Source organism: Carettochelys insculpta, chromosome 22, assembly GCF_033958435.1.
Source record: "Carettochelys insculpta isolate YL-2023 chromosome 22, ASM3395843v1, whole genome shotgun sequence".
Taxonomy (NCBI): Eukaryota; Metazoa; Chordata; order Testudines; family Carettochelyidae; genus Carettochelys; species Carettochelys insculpta.
The window spans coordinates 21,805,208-21,817,850 of NC_134158.1; the positions used below are offsets into that span (position 1 = coordinate 21,805,208).

General features: G+C 56.1%; 1 protein-coding gene across 3 annotated transcripts in view; it reads right to left on the minus strand.

Moving 5' to 3' along the window:
* SLC8A2 (solute carrier family 8 member A2) overlaps positions 1-12,643 on the minus strand; it is a 67,698-nt gene that overhangs the window by 39,013 nt on the left and 16,042 nt on the right. The gene's annotated exons all lie outside the window — the stretch shown is intronic.

Genomic DNA, 12,643 nt, shown 5'->3' on the forward strand with positions numbered 1-12,643 from the left:
GTGTCAGGCAATGGACGGGTGTGCTCAGCGCAGGGGTTGGGAGCTTGGACTCCTGGGCTCCACCCCCACCTCTGGGAGGGGAGTGGGGACTAGTGGTTAAGGCAAAAGCTGAGCCAGGTTTTGTGACTCCCAACCTCTGCTGATGCAGCTAGCCTAGAGCAGGCCCAGATGCCAGCTGCTCCACCACCAGCTCTGCCCCCTGGACTCAGCGCACAGTACCCAGGCAGGACCAGGCCACAGGCCAAGGGGCACCGTGCAGAGCTGGCCTGCCAGGGCCACCCAGCGGAAGTGCTGGGAGAAGACCCCCATGTCCCGCCACCCGCTCAGCCCAGAGACATGCAGCAGCAGTGGCAGGACAGGGTCCCCGTCCCACCCAGCCCGGGTGGTGAGAACAGGACCACCGGGACCCCTCAGGCTGCCTGTTCGGGCAAGAGGGAACTTGGGGGGTGGCGCATGGGCCGTGGGACAAGTCGTGCCCCCACTCCATGCCTCGGTTTCCCCTTCATGCGGGATTTGTGCTACGGCCGTGGCCAGCCTCTTGCCCAACGCGCTGGTACTGCAGCGAAAGCCCAGCCCAGAGAGAGGGCTGCCCACAGGCTGCTGGGCTCAGCTTTGGGCCTGCTCCAAGCCGTGATTCAATCATCTGCAGGTCGGGGCAGAGCTGGGAGGCCGCAGGGGGACCCTCAAAGACCCACTCAGCGCCCCCAGCTTCCCCTCCAGTGTTCCGCCAGAAGAACCCCAGAGCTTGGAGCTGGGCCACGAGCAACCCGCAGGAAAAGCCAATTACGAGACCGAGAATGCTGCCGAAGTCTCCTGGGCTACGCACGGCCCTGGCCCCAGCCCACCATGCCGCCGCCGGAGCAGCTACCGCCCAGAAGGGAGAAGGCTTTTTAAAGAAGCAGACGAAGCCCACCCCGTGTTCCTGCCTTGTGCGGATGGTACAGCTCTTTCACTGAAATGGGCACCAGCCCAGCCAATGGAGCAGAACGCCGCGGCTGAGCTGCCTACGCACCATCTGGTCCTCTCCCCACTCCAGAAACCCCCCAGTGACACACAGCCACCTTCCAAACTCTTCTGCGCAGAGCCCGCTGGGGCCCAGGTGTGAGTCAGGCTGGCTCATTCTCAGGGCGCGGGTTCCACGCAGGGCTCAGGTTTCCCCGGAGTTCTGAGGCTCCCTGCCGGGGTGGGGAACCCCTCCCAGCGCCATCAGCTGAGAAAATGCAGGCCCCAGCTAGCACAGCTTGCCTCGGTTTCCCCACTTCCAAGCTGGTGGGTAACCGGGCGGCCCAGAGGCGAGGGAGGGGGGAAGTCCTTGCAATTGACTGATTGAGATCTGCAAAGTGTGTTGCTGATCAAAAGGAAATTAATTTAGCTGCCAATTCATCACCTCGTATGACACTACCAAAAAATGAGCAATATTGTTTCTATCTCAGTAGTGCCAGAGACCGCGGACGACATTAGGGCCCCATCAGGCTGGCACCACCCAGATCCTGGCCGAGATCAGGGCCCTGTTGTGCCAGGTATGGTGTGTGCATGCTTGTGCGCGCGCGCGCGCGCACACACACACACACACACACAGAGTCAGAGCCAGCCCCTGCCCCAAAGAGATGCGGCTTGTCCCACACATCTCTCCTGAGTCAGGGTGTGAGTTCTAACCCCAGTTGTAGCTCTGTGAGCCTGCTCAGGAGGCTGCTACACCAGGCGAACGATGACCCCGTCTGCAACTGTTTACCCGCAGAGCTCTGCTGGTCAGAGCGTGAGGCGACGCAACGGCTGAGCAAGCAGCACCATGGTGTCCAAAGCCTCTGGCGCACAGGCAGCTACACGAGTGAAACCCCGTGCCAGGCGTGTTGCACAAGGAGCACTTTGCTGGGTTGGGATGGTGGGACAACCACCCTGGCAAAGCTGCCCACGTGTGGGCCCGGCCTCTCTCCCCTTCCCCAGCAACCCTGTTGCCCAGGCTGCGTGAGACAAGACAGCAAATGGAAAGGGAAACTGAGGTACAAAGTGCACTCCAAGATTACCCAGCATCGGGAAGGGAACCCACGGTCCTGGCTGCTGGCATGGGAAGGGCCTATTCCAACTCTACGGCCTTTTCCAGCTGCAACCAGCACAGGGTGAACATCAGGTGTGAGCAGTGGATGGAGTTTGTGCCCACTCTGCCGCTCAAGAGAGATCAGCAGTGGAAACGGACTTGGGGATTCAAAGGGCTCCGTTTCCATTGCTGGACTCACACGGGGACAGGGTGGGGGCGCCCCATCAGCTGGGTGCGTGGGCGGCCGCCCAGGAGAGATTCAGGTGCTGCCCAGCTGATTAGCAGAGCGCCCACCGCTGGCAGCGTGTCCCCCTAATGATGGTGCACATGGCACATGCCTTGGTGCTCAGAACAAAATTTATTCCGCTCCTGGATGGAAAAAATTGGAGGGACCCTGAGTGAGAGCGTCAGGAGATGGGTTTCAGTCTCAGCAAAGCCTTTGACTGGCCCCCTGCTGGAGAGACAGAAATAATCTTACTTCCTCCTTCTTTGGACTTTAAGGCCAGTAATTGCCATTGAGCTCAGTGCCCCAATGGCACAAGGATGGGGCCCGCAAGCAGGGCCCAGCATGCCCACCTCTTGGGAAAATTTGCCCCAGTACCTTGGGGCCTAGCTGGAGAGTCAGGCTCCGGGGCATTCTGGCCTGCAGAGCAGCACATAGGTAGTTCGGGCCAGGCTGCTGTCAGTTAGAGCAGCCAGAGGGGTCACTCTAACTCATGCCAGTCACACCTACAAACTGGTGCCTTGCAGGAATGTCTCAAAAGGCTGGAAAAAGCAACCCCATTCCCTGCCTCATTAGGCAAATCCCAGGTCTCCTAATGAAGCAACCCCAATCCCATGGCCAGTGGCAGGACCAGCTCTCTGCCAGCAGAGATGGGAGGGAACTGGCTGGCCCATAGAAGGACGAGCCCGACTGCAATTAATTTGACACCATTTCATTTCTGCAAACGAATGGAACCAACCCCAACTCCAACCCCCTCCCTCCTCCAATCCCGGAAGGAGGAACAGAGCCATTAATAAAGAAGCTTGTCAGCACCTCCATAGCACCAGGCATTAAAAATTCACCAGCGCCTTTTCCCTCTGGCTCGCTGTCGGCGCAATGAGTAATGCCCGTCAGCAGGAGAGGGGGGGTGAGGGGTGGGGACGAAATAAGAGGGAGCCATCCAGCACTGGGGGTGCAGGGGGTGATTCTGTGTAGGGCATGAGGCCACAGGGCAGAGGGGTGCTGCTTAGATAAAGGGCCTGCTTGGCAGAGCTATTATATCCCCAGTTACTGCCCAGCGGATCAGACTCTCAGCCCATCTAATTCAGGATTTAGCAGAGGCTAATGCCATATATTTCAGGGGAAGGTGCCAGGCCTCTACACCCTCCCAGTTCACCATGGAATAACCAGCCCTGCGGAAAAGCCTTCCTGACCCCAAGAGCTAGAGGTTGTTATAGGCCCTGAAGCATGAAGGTTGCCGTGTTTTCAAGTGTGGAGAGGCACGAATGGTCATTTCCCCCCGATTGCTTATTCCTGACGAGGATGGAGGACAGGGAGAGGACAGAGGAAGTCCCAGAAAAACTCTCATGGGAATCAGAGAGGAAAACCAAATACGTCCCGCAAGCAGCAAGCGGCTGGGCTCTTTGGCTGCCAGATTGGACGCAGGGCAGTTTGAACGACGGGCATGCAGTGGGACATGGAGAGAGGGATGTGATTGCTGCACTGCGTGCGAGGGAGGAGGGGGAGTTACCAGCTAGTCTCCCCTCACGAAAGCCTCTCGGTCGATGGAATAGGGAAGTGTGAGGGATGAGGCCTAGAGGCTGGAGCAAGGAAATGGAGGGGGACTCGGCCTTTGTTGCCTGCTCAGCAGCGCCGGGGTCAGTGCGTTAGAGCAGGGGAGGCTGAGAACCAGGACTCCTGGGTTCCATTGCCAGCTCATGGTGCAGCTGACAGGGGTACTGCAGGGGAGGCTGGGAACCAGGACTCCGGGGCTCACTTCTCAGGGAGGAGTTGGGAGCCTCCAGCCGCTGGCTTGACTCCCTGCAGTGTGCACGTGTGGCTGGTGATCCTTGGACCCGGGGCAGGCAGGAAAGCTTACAGGGAGGAAAGGAAGGCCCACGGGGATGGGGCAGGAAGGAGATGGCTGTTCAAGGGACAACTCTTCGGTCCGACATCAAAGTTCATACGCACATGGGGACGGGATGGCCGGACGCCTGGGTTCCCTTGTGCACACAGAGGAGGGGGACGGGGCAGGGGGAGGGGCTTTTGCAGGCAGGACTTGCTAACAGACTAACTGGGTTCTGGCCCCAGCTCTGGGGATTTGGCCCTGCAGGCTAACATAAGAACATCAGAACAGCCACACGGGGTCAGACCAAAGGTCCATCCAGACCGGTGCCCTATCTGCTGACAGCAGCCAATGCCAGGTGCCCCAGAGGGAGCGAACAGAACAGGGAATCACCAAGTGGTGACAGGCGGCAGAACAAGGCGCAATGGTCTGAAGTTACAGCGGGGGAGGTGTAGGTTGGATATTAGGAAAATCTATTTCCCCAGGAGGGTGGTGAAGCACTGGAATGTGTTCCCTAGAGAGGTGGTGGAATCTCCATCCCTGGAGGTTTTTAAGTCCCAGCTTGACAAGGTCCTGACTGGGATAACTTAGTTGGGGTTGATCCTACTTTGGGCAGGGGGCTGGACACAATGACCCCGAGGTCCCTTCCAGCCCTGGGATTCTACGATTCTAAGTGATTCCTCTCCTGTCATCCATTCCCAGCTTCTGACAGACAGAGGCCAGGGACACCTTTCCCACCCACCCTGGCTAACAGCCATTGACGGACCCAACCTCCATGGATTCATGTAGTTCTTTTTTGAACCCTCTTAAAGTCTTGGTCGTCACAACCTCCTCCGGCCAGGCGCCCCACAGCCCGACCAGGCCCTGAGTGGAGAAAAACTTCCTTTTGTTAACTTAAAACCGGCTGCCCGCTTTTTTCATTGGGTGACCCCCCCGGGTCTAGTGATACAGGAACAAGTTGATCACTTTTCCTGATTCACTTCCTCCGCCCCAGTCTTGATTTTATAGATATTCAGTTGATGTTTATATTTATGCATACATTTTCTGTTTTATATTTATTTTATTTATTTATATATTTATTTTATATTTTATAGATTTTGTTTTCTGATTTTAATCTCCCCACATACAGAACCCTTTCCAAACCCTCTTCATTTTGTTGCCCTTCTCTGAGCCTTTTCCAGTGCCGAGATATCTTTGTTGAGATGGGGCGACCACATCTGCACACAATATTCAAGGTGTGGGCGTCCCATGGGTTTACAGAGAGGCAACGAGAGATTCACTGCCTTAGTCTCGTGTCTTTTGTAAGAGGGAAGAGTGAGAGGACTGGCCTTGATTAGTTTAGAGAAGACTTGGAGGAGACATGACAACGGTTTTCAAGTAGCTAAAAGGTTTACAAGGAGGAGGAAGAAAAACCATTCTCTGAAGACAGGAGAAGGAGCAGTGGGCTACAACTGCCGCAAGGGAGGTTTAGATAAGACATAAGGAAAAATTCCCTATCACGGTGGTTAAGCACTGGAATAAATTGCCGGTGGAGGTTGTGGAATCTCCATCGCTGGAGATATTTAAGAGCAGGTTAGACAGACACCTATGGGGGATGGTCCGGTCAGAGCTTGGTCCTGCCATGAGGGCAGGGACTGGACTTGATGACCTCCCGAGGTCCCTTCCAGTCCTAGTGTTCTATAGTTGTTCTCTACCACTTTTTTGGCCCCTTCAATGGAACTAATGCGACTTTACACCGGCTGGGGACCTCACCTTCCCCACAGCAGCTCTGGGACTGAGACGAGCTGGGCCCCCTTTGATCCAGCACTTAGATTCTGTGAAAACAGCCCCTCCCTTAATGACCTGCTGCCCCCTTATAACTCTGGGCTGGGGGGATTCCGACCCATAATGTGAAGCTTGTGAGCAGGCTGCCTGAGGGCAGGGCCCAGGCACCCCCCCACACCCCTTCTGCCTTGTGCTCTGGGGCTCACTGGCATGTCAGGAGACAGCCCTGGTAGCCCAGGTTTGCAGGGTGGGCCCAGGAAGAGGGAGAGCTCAGTGGTAAGACGATAGGCCTTGTAAGCCCAGGGTTGTGAGCCCAGCCCTTGCAGGGGCCTTCCAACTGGCTGGGGCAGGTTGGATTTAAAAGGAAAAGCACCAGGGCTGATGTGAGGGCAAGGTCCTGGACTCAACAACCTCTCGAGGTCCCTTCCAGCTCTACGAGACCTGCATCTCCCCCTGCTTTAACCGTGGGGACCGAACCATTGGCAGCTAGAGAGTGTCTGGGTCTGTTTATCGCCCAGCCAGCTGAGAGACAACCGGGCAGAAGCTCTACCCTAGACAGGAAACCTGAGGCCGGGCTTTCTTAATCTAGTGGAGGAAGGTCCCCCCAGCTGGCCATGAAACCAGCAGGAATCAGATCCATCAGCGTCAGGCTTAGCCAGTCACCACTGTGTCTTTTCCGACACTACAGGGAGCCCCAGGCAGGTGAGGTGGCTCATAGAACACCCTAACGAACCCACTACTGGTATGAGTTTGCAAGGTCTCCTGGGGGCAGCTCAGGCCCCGCACTCCTCCAGTGGGGAGACTGTGAGTACCAGTCAGCCTGAGACGGACACGGCCTTTACTGGGGATGCTGCTCCACTCCCTCCGGCTCTGTACGTTTGTCCTCCCCAAGGTGAGCGACACCAGCTCACCTGTCCTGCTGCCTTCTTCCCCTCTCCCCAGCAAGGACAAATAGAATGGTGAGGACCTTTAACACCCTCTGAAAGATGCGGGGCACGGGTGTGTCTTAATAAAATCTCTCTGCAGCTAAACGGACCAAGGGTGTCATTCGAATGAACGTCTGGTTTGCTACTCTCTGTTTCAAGTGCTTTAGCTGATCTTCCGTCTTTCGGAGGATTATTACAGACAGGTTAGAAACAGGGGATATTTTTTTTTTGTGGAAAAACCCCTTTCTTCCAGAAAAAAACTTTCTTATATCCACCCTGCAAAGCCTGTTATTCTGCAGTAACCGGGCATTTAACTCAAAATAGTGACAGCTGAAACAAACCACTTTCTTTGACTCCCCTCTCCCCAGCCTTCAACTGCGAAATTGACTCAGTGTGTATTGAGCAGAGGTAGTTACGACTTAATCAGCCTCCCAGGAGGCAGCCTGTCATGGCTGCTATTTCGAAATTGGGCGCTCCACTGGGAATGCTCCGTTTTGAGATGCTCTTTTCAGAAATAACTTATTTTGAGCTTAGGCTGTTGAAGCAGCTGCTGTGGTGGGAAGAAACAGCCAAAGTTTCTGTACTCAAAGCCCTTCCCTTGTCTGACTGATTCACTTGGGACAGTGGGGTCGTGTGTATTCCAGGGAAGTTACCACAGCTCCTCGTGACTTGTGGATGCACAAACACCAGCCCAAACTGCGTGAGTTGAAAGCCCACAGGCAAGGGAGAAGATATATAATCTGGGATGGGCTCCAGGCATTAGAGACGGGATAACGTGCCACGGAGCTGGCAGTTATTCTTTATTATTTGAACTGCCATTGTGCCTGGGGCCCCACAGTGCTAGGCGCTGTACATTTTTGTTGCTGTTCAGTGTATCACAGCAGCAACTTTATGCCCCAGTCACGGGCCAGCTCCCAGCGTGCAAGGCACCGAACCAAACCATAAGGAATAGATGGTCCCAGCCCTGGTCATGCTCTTGTCATCATTTCACAGATGGGGAAACAGAGTCACCAAGCCACTCGCCCCAGACTATTCTGGGAATTACGGTAAATGAAAGGGAGGCTTGAAACCTACCCTGGGCTCTAAATCACGACACACACCCTGGCTCCCAGGCCACTACTCTGCACAGCTGGTGGAAAAAACTCCTTTGATAAAGGGACTTTTGTCCCTCCACAGAGCTGTGTTTTCACTGAACAGGTGAAAGCTCACAACCTGCAACCCCCCTGTGAGAGCGCTGGAAAGGCCCAAAGTGCCATGGTAGCTACAATGGGAAAAACGATGGGGTTTGCCACAAAACCTTTCCGCCCGGAGGAAAAACAGCTCTCTCGTCGGACAGCCCTAGGGCTCACGCTGGACTGCTACTGTGCTTTATTTAACCCCCTCTCCCCAGTCATGCACAGAGCAGAAAAGCAGTGGTCTGCCCCCGCCCCACACACACTCAGCTCCCCTCCGTGGGTCTTTAATAGAACCCAGGACTCCTGAGCCCCAGTCCTCCTCCCTGGCCATGAGCAGTGATCAGATAATAAACACAGGCCACTTCCCTCCCCCACTCCCTCAGTCACCATTGTACATTTCACTTCCTAAGCTCTCTGCCTCTCCTGCTACTGTGCTTGGCGCAGCCTAGATGTCTCCTTCAGTCCCTGTGCTTGGACCATACAGGAGGAAATTCCGACTCCTTTAAGTTCTCCTGATTCCGCCCAGCCCCCAGCATCAGTTAGAGCAGCCTCAAGGCTGCTCTAACTCACTCCCCACCTCCTCTGGGCCCAGGGGGAGCAGAGATGAGCCATGGTGCAGTGCACTCTGGGTATGCACCTGATCTGTCCCGTCTAGGCCTGGGGGTGGGGGCAGAGGGGCAGAGAATATCTACAGAACAGTGGCTCCAACCACAGCCCCTGTCATCCCTTTATGATGCAGTTGGCCTGGCCCGAGGTAGCCCAGGCATGACTGTGCCCTGACAATCACACCTTCATGTCAGATCTGAGCCGCACCCCTCGCGTCCCATAACACCTGCCCCCCCATCGACTTCTCCCAGGGAGGAATAGAGACCTCTGGCCATGCTTCTCACACTCCTTAATCCTCCTTCATGTGTGCATACCCTGTGAGGTGGGGCAATGCTATTACACCCATTTTACAGAAGGGAAACTGAGGCATTGTGTGGTCAAAAGCTCAGATCCTCACAGGGCACCTAACTCCCCGTGAAATAAATTAGTAGAGTGGGAAAGGCCCCCCTCCCGCTTCCCCTCCTACAGCCAGGGAAAGAACCCAGGAGTCCTGCCGCTCCAAGGCTTCAGTGGCGTGTGAGACGATTTTAGCTGGCACGCGGCAGGAGCTCAGCCCCACCCCTCCTCCCCCCATGTAGCACAGGAGGGGAGCAGAGGATAGGGCTGGGGCCAGAGCCCCCTGGAGCCCCCCCTGCAGCAGCATGGGGCTGGGGCTGGGGCTGGGGCTGGGGCCCTCCTGGAAGAGCCCTGCCCTGGTTTTTCTCCCCCTCCCCCATGGACTGGGATGGATGTGAGAATTCTGGCCAGGAGGGTGTGGGCTGGGCGTGGGGGTGGTCCCCTTTCGGGGGGGGGCATGACATTTTGTAAGGGGGGGGCCCACGACTGGCTGCTGGGTCTCAGGCTCAGCCATCTCATTAACAAAGCTGAAATCTGCTCTTGCGTTCATGTCTGTGGACTCCCATGTGTAGAGCGAGTCACACGGTTTTCACCTCTTTTCTTACAAGCACTTCTACTTTTCCACAAACAGAACCGAAACTTCCCTCCGGCTGGATGATATTAGACGGGTGGGGGGGAGGGGCTGGATGAAAAGTGGGGCCCGACGACATCAAGTTTGCCCCCCCCGATGTAGAAAGCCAGCTGACAGGCAATCAAGGCAGGCTCAGCACCTGTGTGGGCTCTAATTTTTTTCCATCCACAGGCAGAATAAATTTTGTTCTCTGCACCAAGGCACACGTGGATGTGCACCACCCATAGAAACACAGGCTGCCAGCTGGGGGTTGTCTGCCAATCATCTGGGGGGCACCTGAATCTCTCCTAAGCAGCCACCCCAGTCCTCAGCCTAGCTGCTCCCAGCCCTCCTCACTCTCTTCTGCTGCTGCTGAATCGTTAACAAGAACCACTTGGTTCCAGCGGAGAGGAAGACAGCGATTATTAATGATGTAGTTAGAAAGGCACTTAGAAAGGAGTTCCTCAGCTGGGCACCCCACAAAGGGAAGCGATCACGCAGCGTTGGTTTTTCTAGGCAACCGTCCAGCTTTGCTCCGGTGAGGTGGCAGCGGCGGAGCCACGGTGGAATTCTTTCAAACGGGAGAGAAACGAGGGATTTAGGGAAGGAGGCAACTGTGATACTTATGAATTGCTTGTACTGGGGAACTCCTGGGAGCCCCAGGAATGCCCCCGGCCTTCGCTCTCGTTCTGCACCCTGGGAGCCTGTCATGGTGCCGGCAGTGCTGTGCAATGCCCAGTCTGGTGGGTACCTGGTGAGGGTCTGTGCAATGCCCAGTCTGGTGGGTACCTGGTGAGGGTCTGTGCAATGCCCAGTCTGGTGGGTACCTCAGTGCAGGTCCCAGTCCAGTGGGTACCCTCTGAGGGTCTGTGCAAGGCCCAGGACAATGAGATCTGGGTGCTACTGCAATACAAGTGATGTTACTTGGTGGATTTCCCCATTAGAATATAAATCAGAGACAAACCTTTTGTCTCCCAGTGCGCCCACAGCTGTCTGCCTGGCAGCGTTCCCTGCAAGCTGAGCTCTGGGGCGGCCACCCAGCAGAGATGCAGGTGCCTCCCCGCTGGTTAGCCGAGCACCCACAGCCGGCAGCCTGTGTTTCTATGGGTGGTGCACATCCACACACGTTGCAGCACACAAAATTTATTCTGCCAGTGGGTGGAAGAAAACACGAGGGAGCCCAGCTGCCCAGCCCTGCCCAGCCCACCTGTCCCCTCTCTTCAGATGCTCGGCTGGGTCTGCCTCCACAACTCTGGCCGATTGGGAGCAGGGCAGGGTTTGTTCATACCAGCACGAGCCCTGGGGCACTTACAGCTGCCAAAAGCTATTTGTTGTGGCAGCTGCTTTTGTCCAGGGTAGTGCACTAAGCTGGTCCCAGGGAAGTACTTTTTGGCCAGTGGATGCTCGACTTCCCCTGGGGAAGCTAGAACAGGACCTAGGGCCACCAGCCCCCCGGGAATGAGAGATGAATCTTTAATTAAAGTTATGGCATATGCCAAGCCCTCCAGGAGTACAGCCAGCCTAACCTGGTGCCCCACCCGGGGCAGCGGTCCCACCAGACCCTGTGTCATGGAGACATGGCTTTCGACCAGCTGCTCTCTGGGGAAGGTACTGTCCTTTGTTTGTACAGCACCTGGTGTAACGGTGTTCTGCTTCCTCCCTGGAGCTCGCAAGCGTGGCTGTAGTACACCCAGCAGTGATTAAATCATTGCTGCACAGACATGCTGCCAGCACCATGACAGGCTCCCAGGGTGCGGAAGGAGAGGCCATGCTGCCACCAGGCTCCGGGGGCCCGACCAAGCCAAGATACAACCCAAGAGTTCTCCCATCCCAGCTGCCTGAGCCAGAGAAGCCAGAATCGGTCGCAGCCCCCTACAAAGGTTTCCCAGCTCTAAAGAGACTGGAGAGAGGCTGTTCTCAGTGGTGACAGACGGCAGAACAAGGAGCAATGGGCTGAAGTTACAGAAGGAGACGGGTAGGATGGACATGAGGAAGAGCTATTTCCCCAGGCGGGAGCTGAAGCACTGGGATGTGTTGCCTAGAGAGGTGGTGGAATCTCCATCCCTAGAGGTTTTTAAGTCCCAGCTCAACGAAGCCCTGGCTGGGATGATTTAGTTGGGGCTGGTCCTGCTTGGAGCAGGGGGCTGGACTCGATGACCTCCTGAGGTCCCTTCCAGCCCTGGGACTCTGATTTTAAGCAGCTCCTTTCACACTCCTGTATTTCACAGATCCTAGAACAGGCAGGGCCCTCAAGAGGCCATTGAGTCCAGCCCCTGCGCCCCTGACAGGGCCAGACACCAGCTATATCCTCCCCAACAGACGCCTGGCCAACCTGCTCTGAAACATCTCCAACGGTGGAGATCCCACAATCTCCCGAGGCAACTTATTCCAGCGTTCACGGCCTCAGCCCGGGCCTTGGGAACCTCCCACCTCCTCCCATCTGCCCTGAGGGAAGATGGAAAGAGAAGGCTGAGAGGGGTCATAACAGCAGCTTTCAAGGGCCTAAAAGGCTGTTCCAAGAGGAAGGAGGAAAAACTTTCTCCTTGAGCTCTGAAGACAGGACAAGGGGCATTTGCACGTTACAGCTCAGCACGGACATCACATTCCACACAACTACCGCGATCCTCACACCTGCCGTACACCTGGAACACCAACCCCACGCGTGGGGTCCAAGCCAGAGCTGTCACCTGAGGTAACGGTGAACCACCGGAAGCTCTGGCGGCCCAGGGCATATATCACACATGACAGAAGTCCTTATCCTCCTCGGCAGATGGCAAAGGACAAAGCTTTTCCTTCTCTTTCCCATGGGAACTCAGGGAGCAGAAAATTGAAGCTGGTGCCAGGGGCTGAGTACTTACAACTGCTGTCCCTCGACTCTCCAAAAGTCACCCCCACGCCAGACGGACAAGGTGGCCTTTAACGAGCTAGAATACAGAGGTCCGGATTCTCCCTCGCGGAAAGCACTGCCCGAGCTAAATTTACACCCACTTTCCGCACTCAGCTGACTCATCCTCCTGGCCACCCCCCAGGGACTCGAACCGGGGATCTCCGGAAAGCACCACCTGCTATAGCTTGGACCAGGCTCAAAACTGGGGCTGTAGGAGACCTACATCCTCACCAGCTGGGACACGTTGCGTAATGGG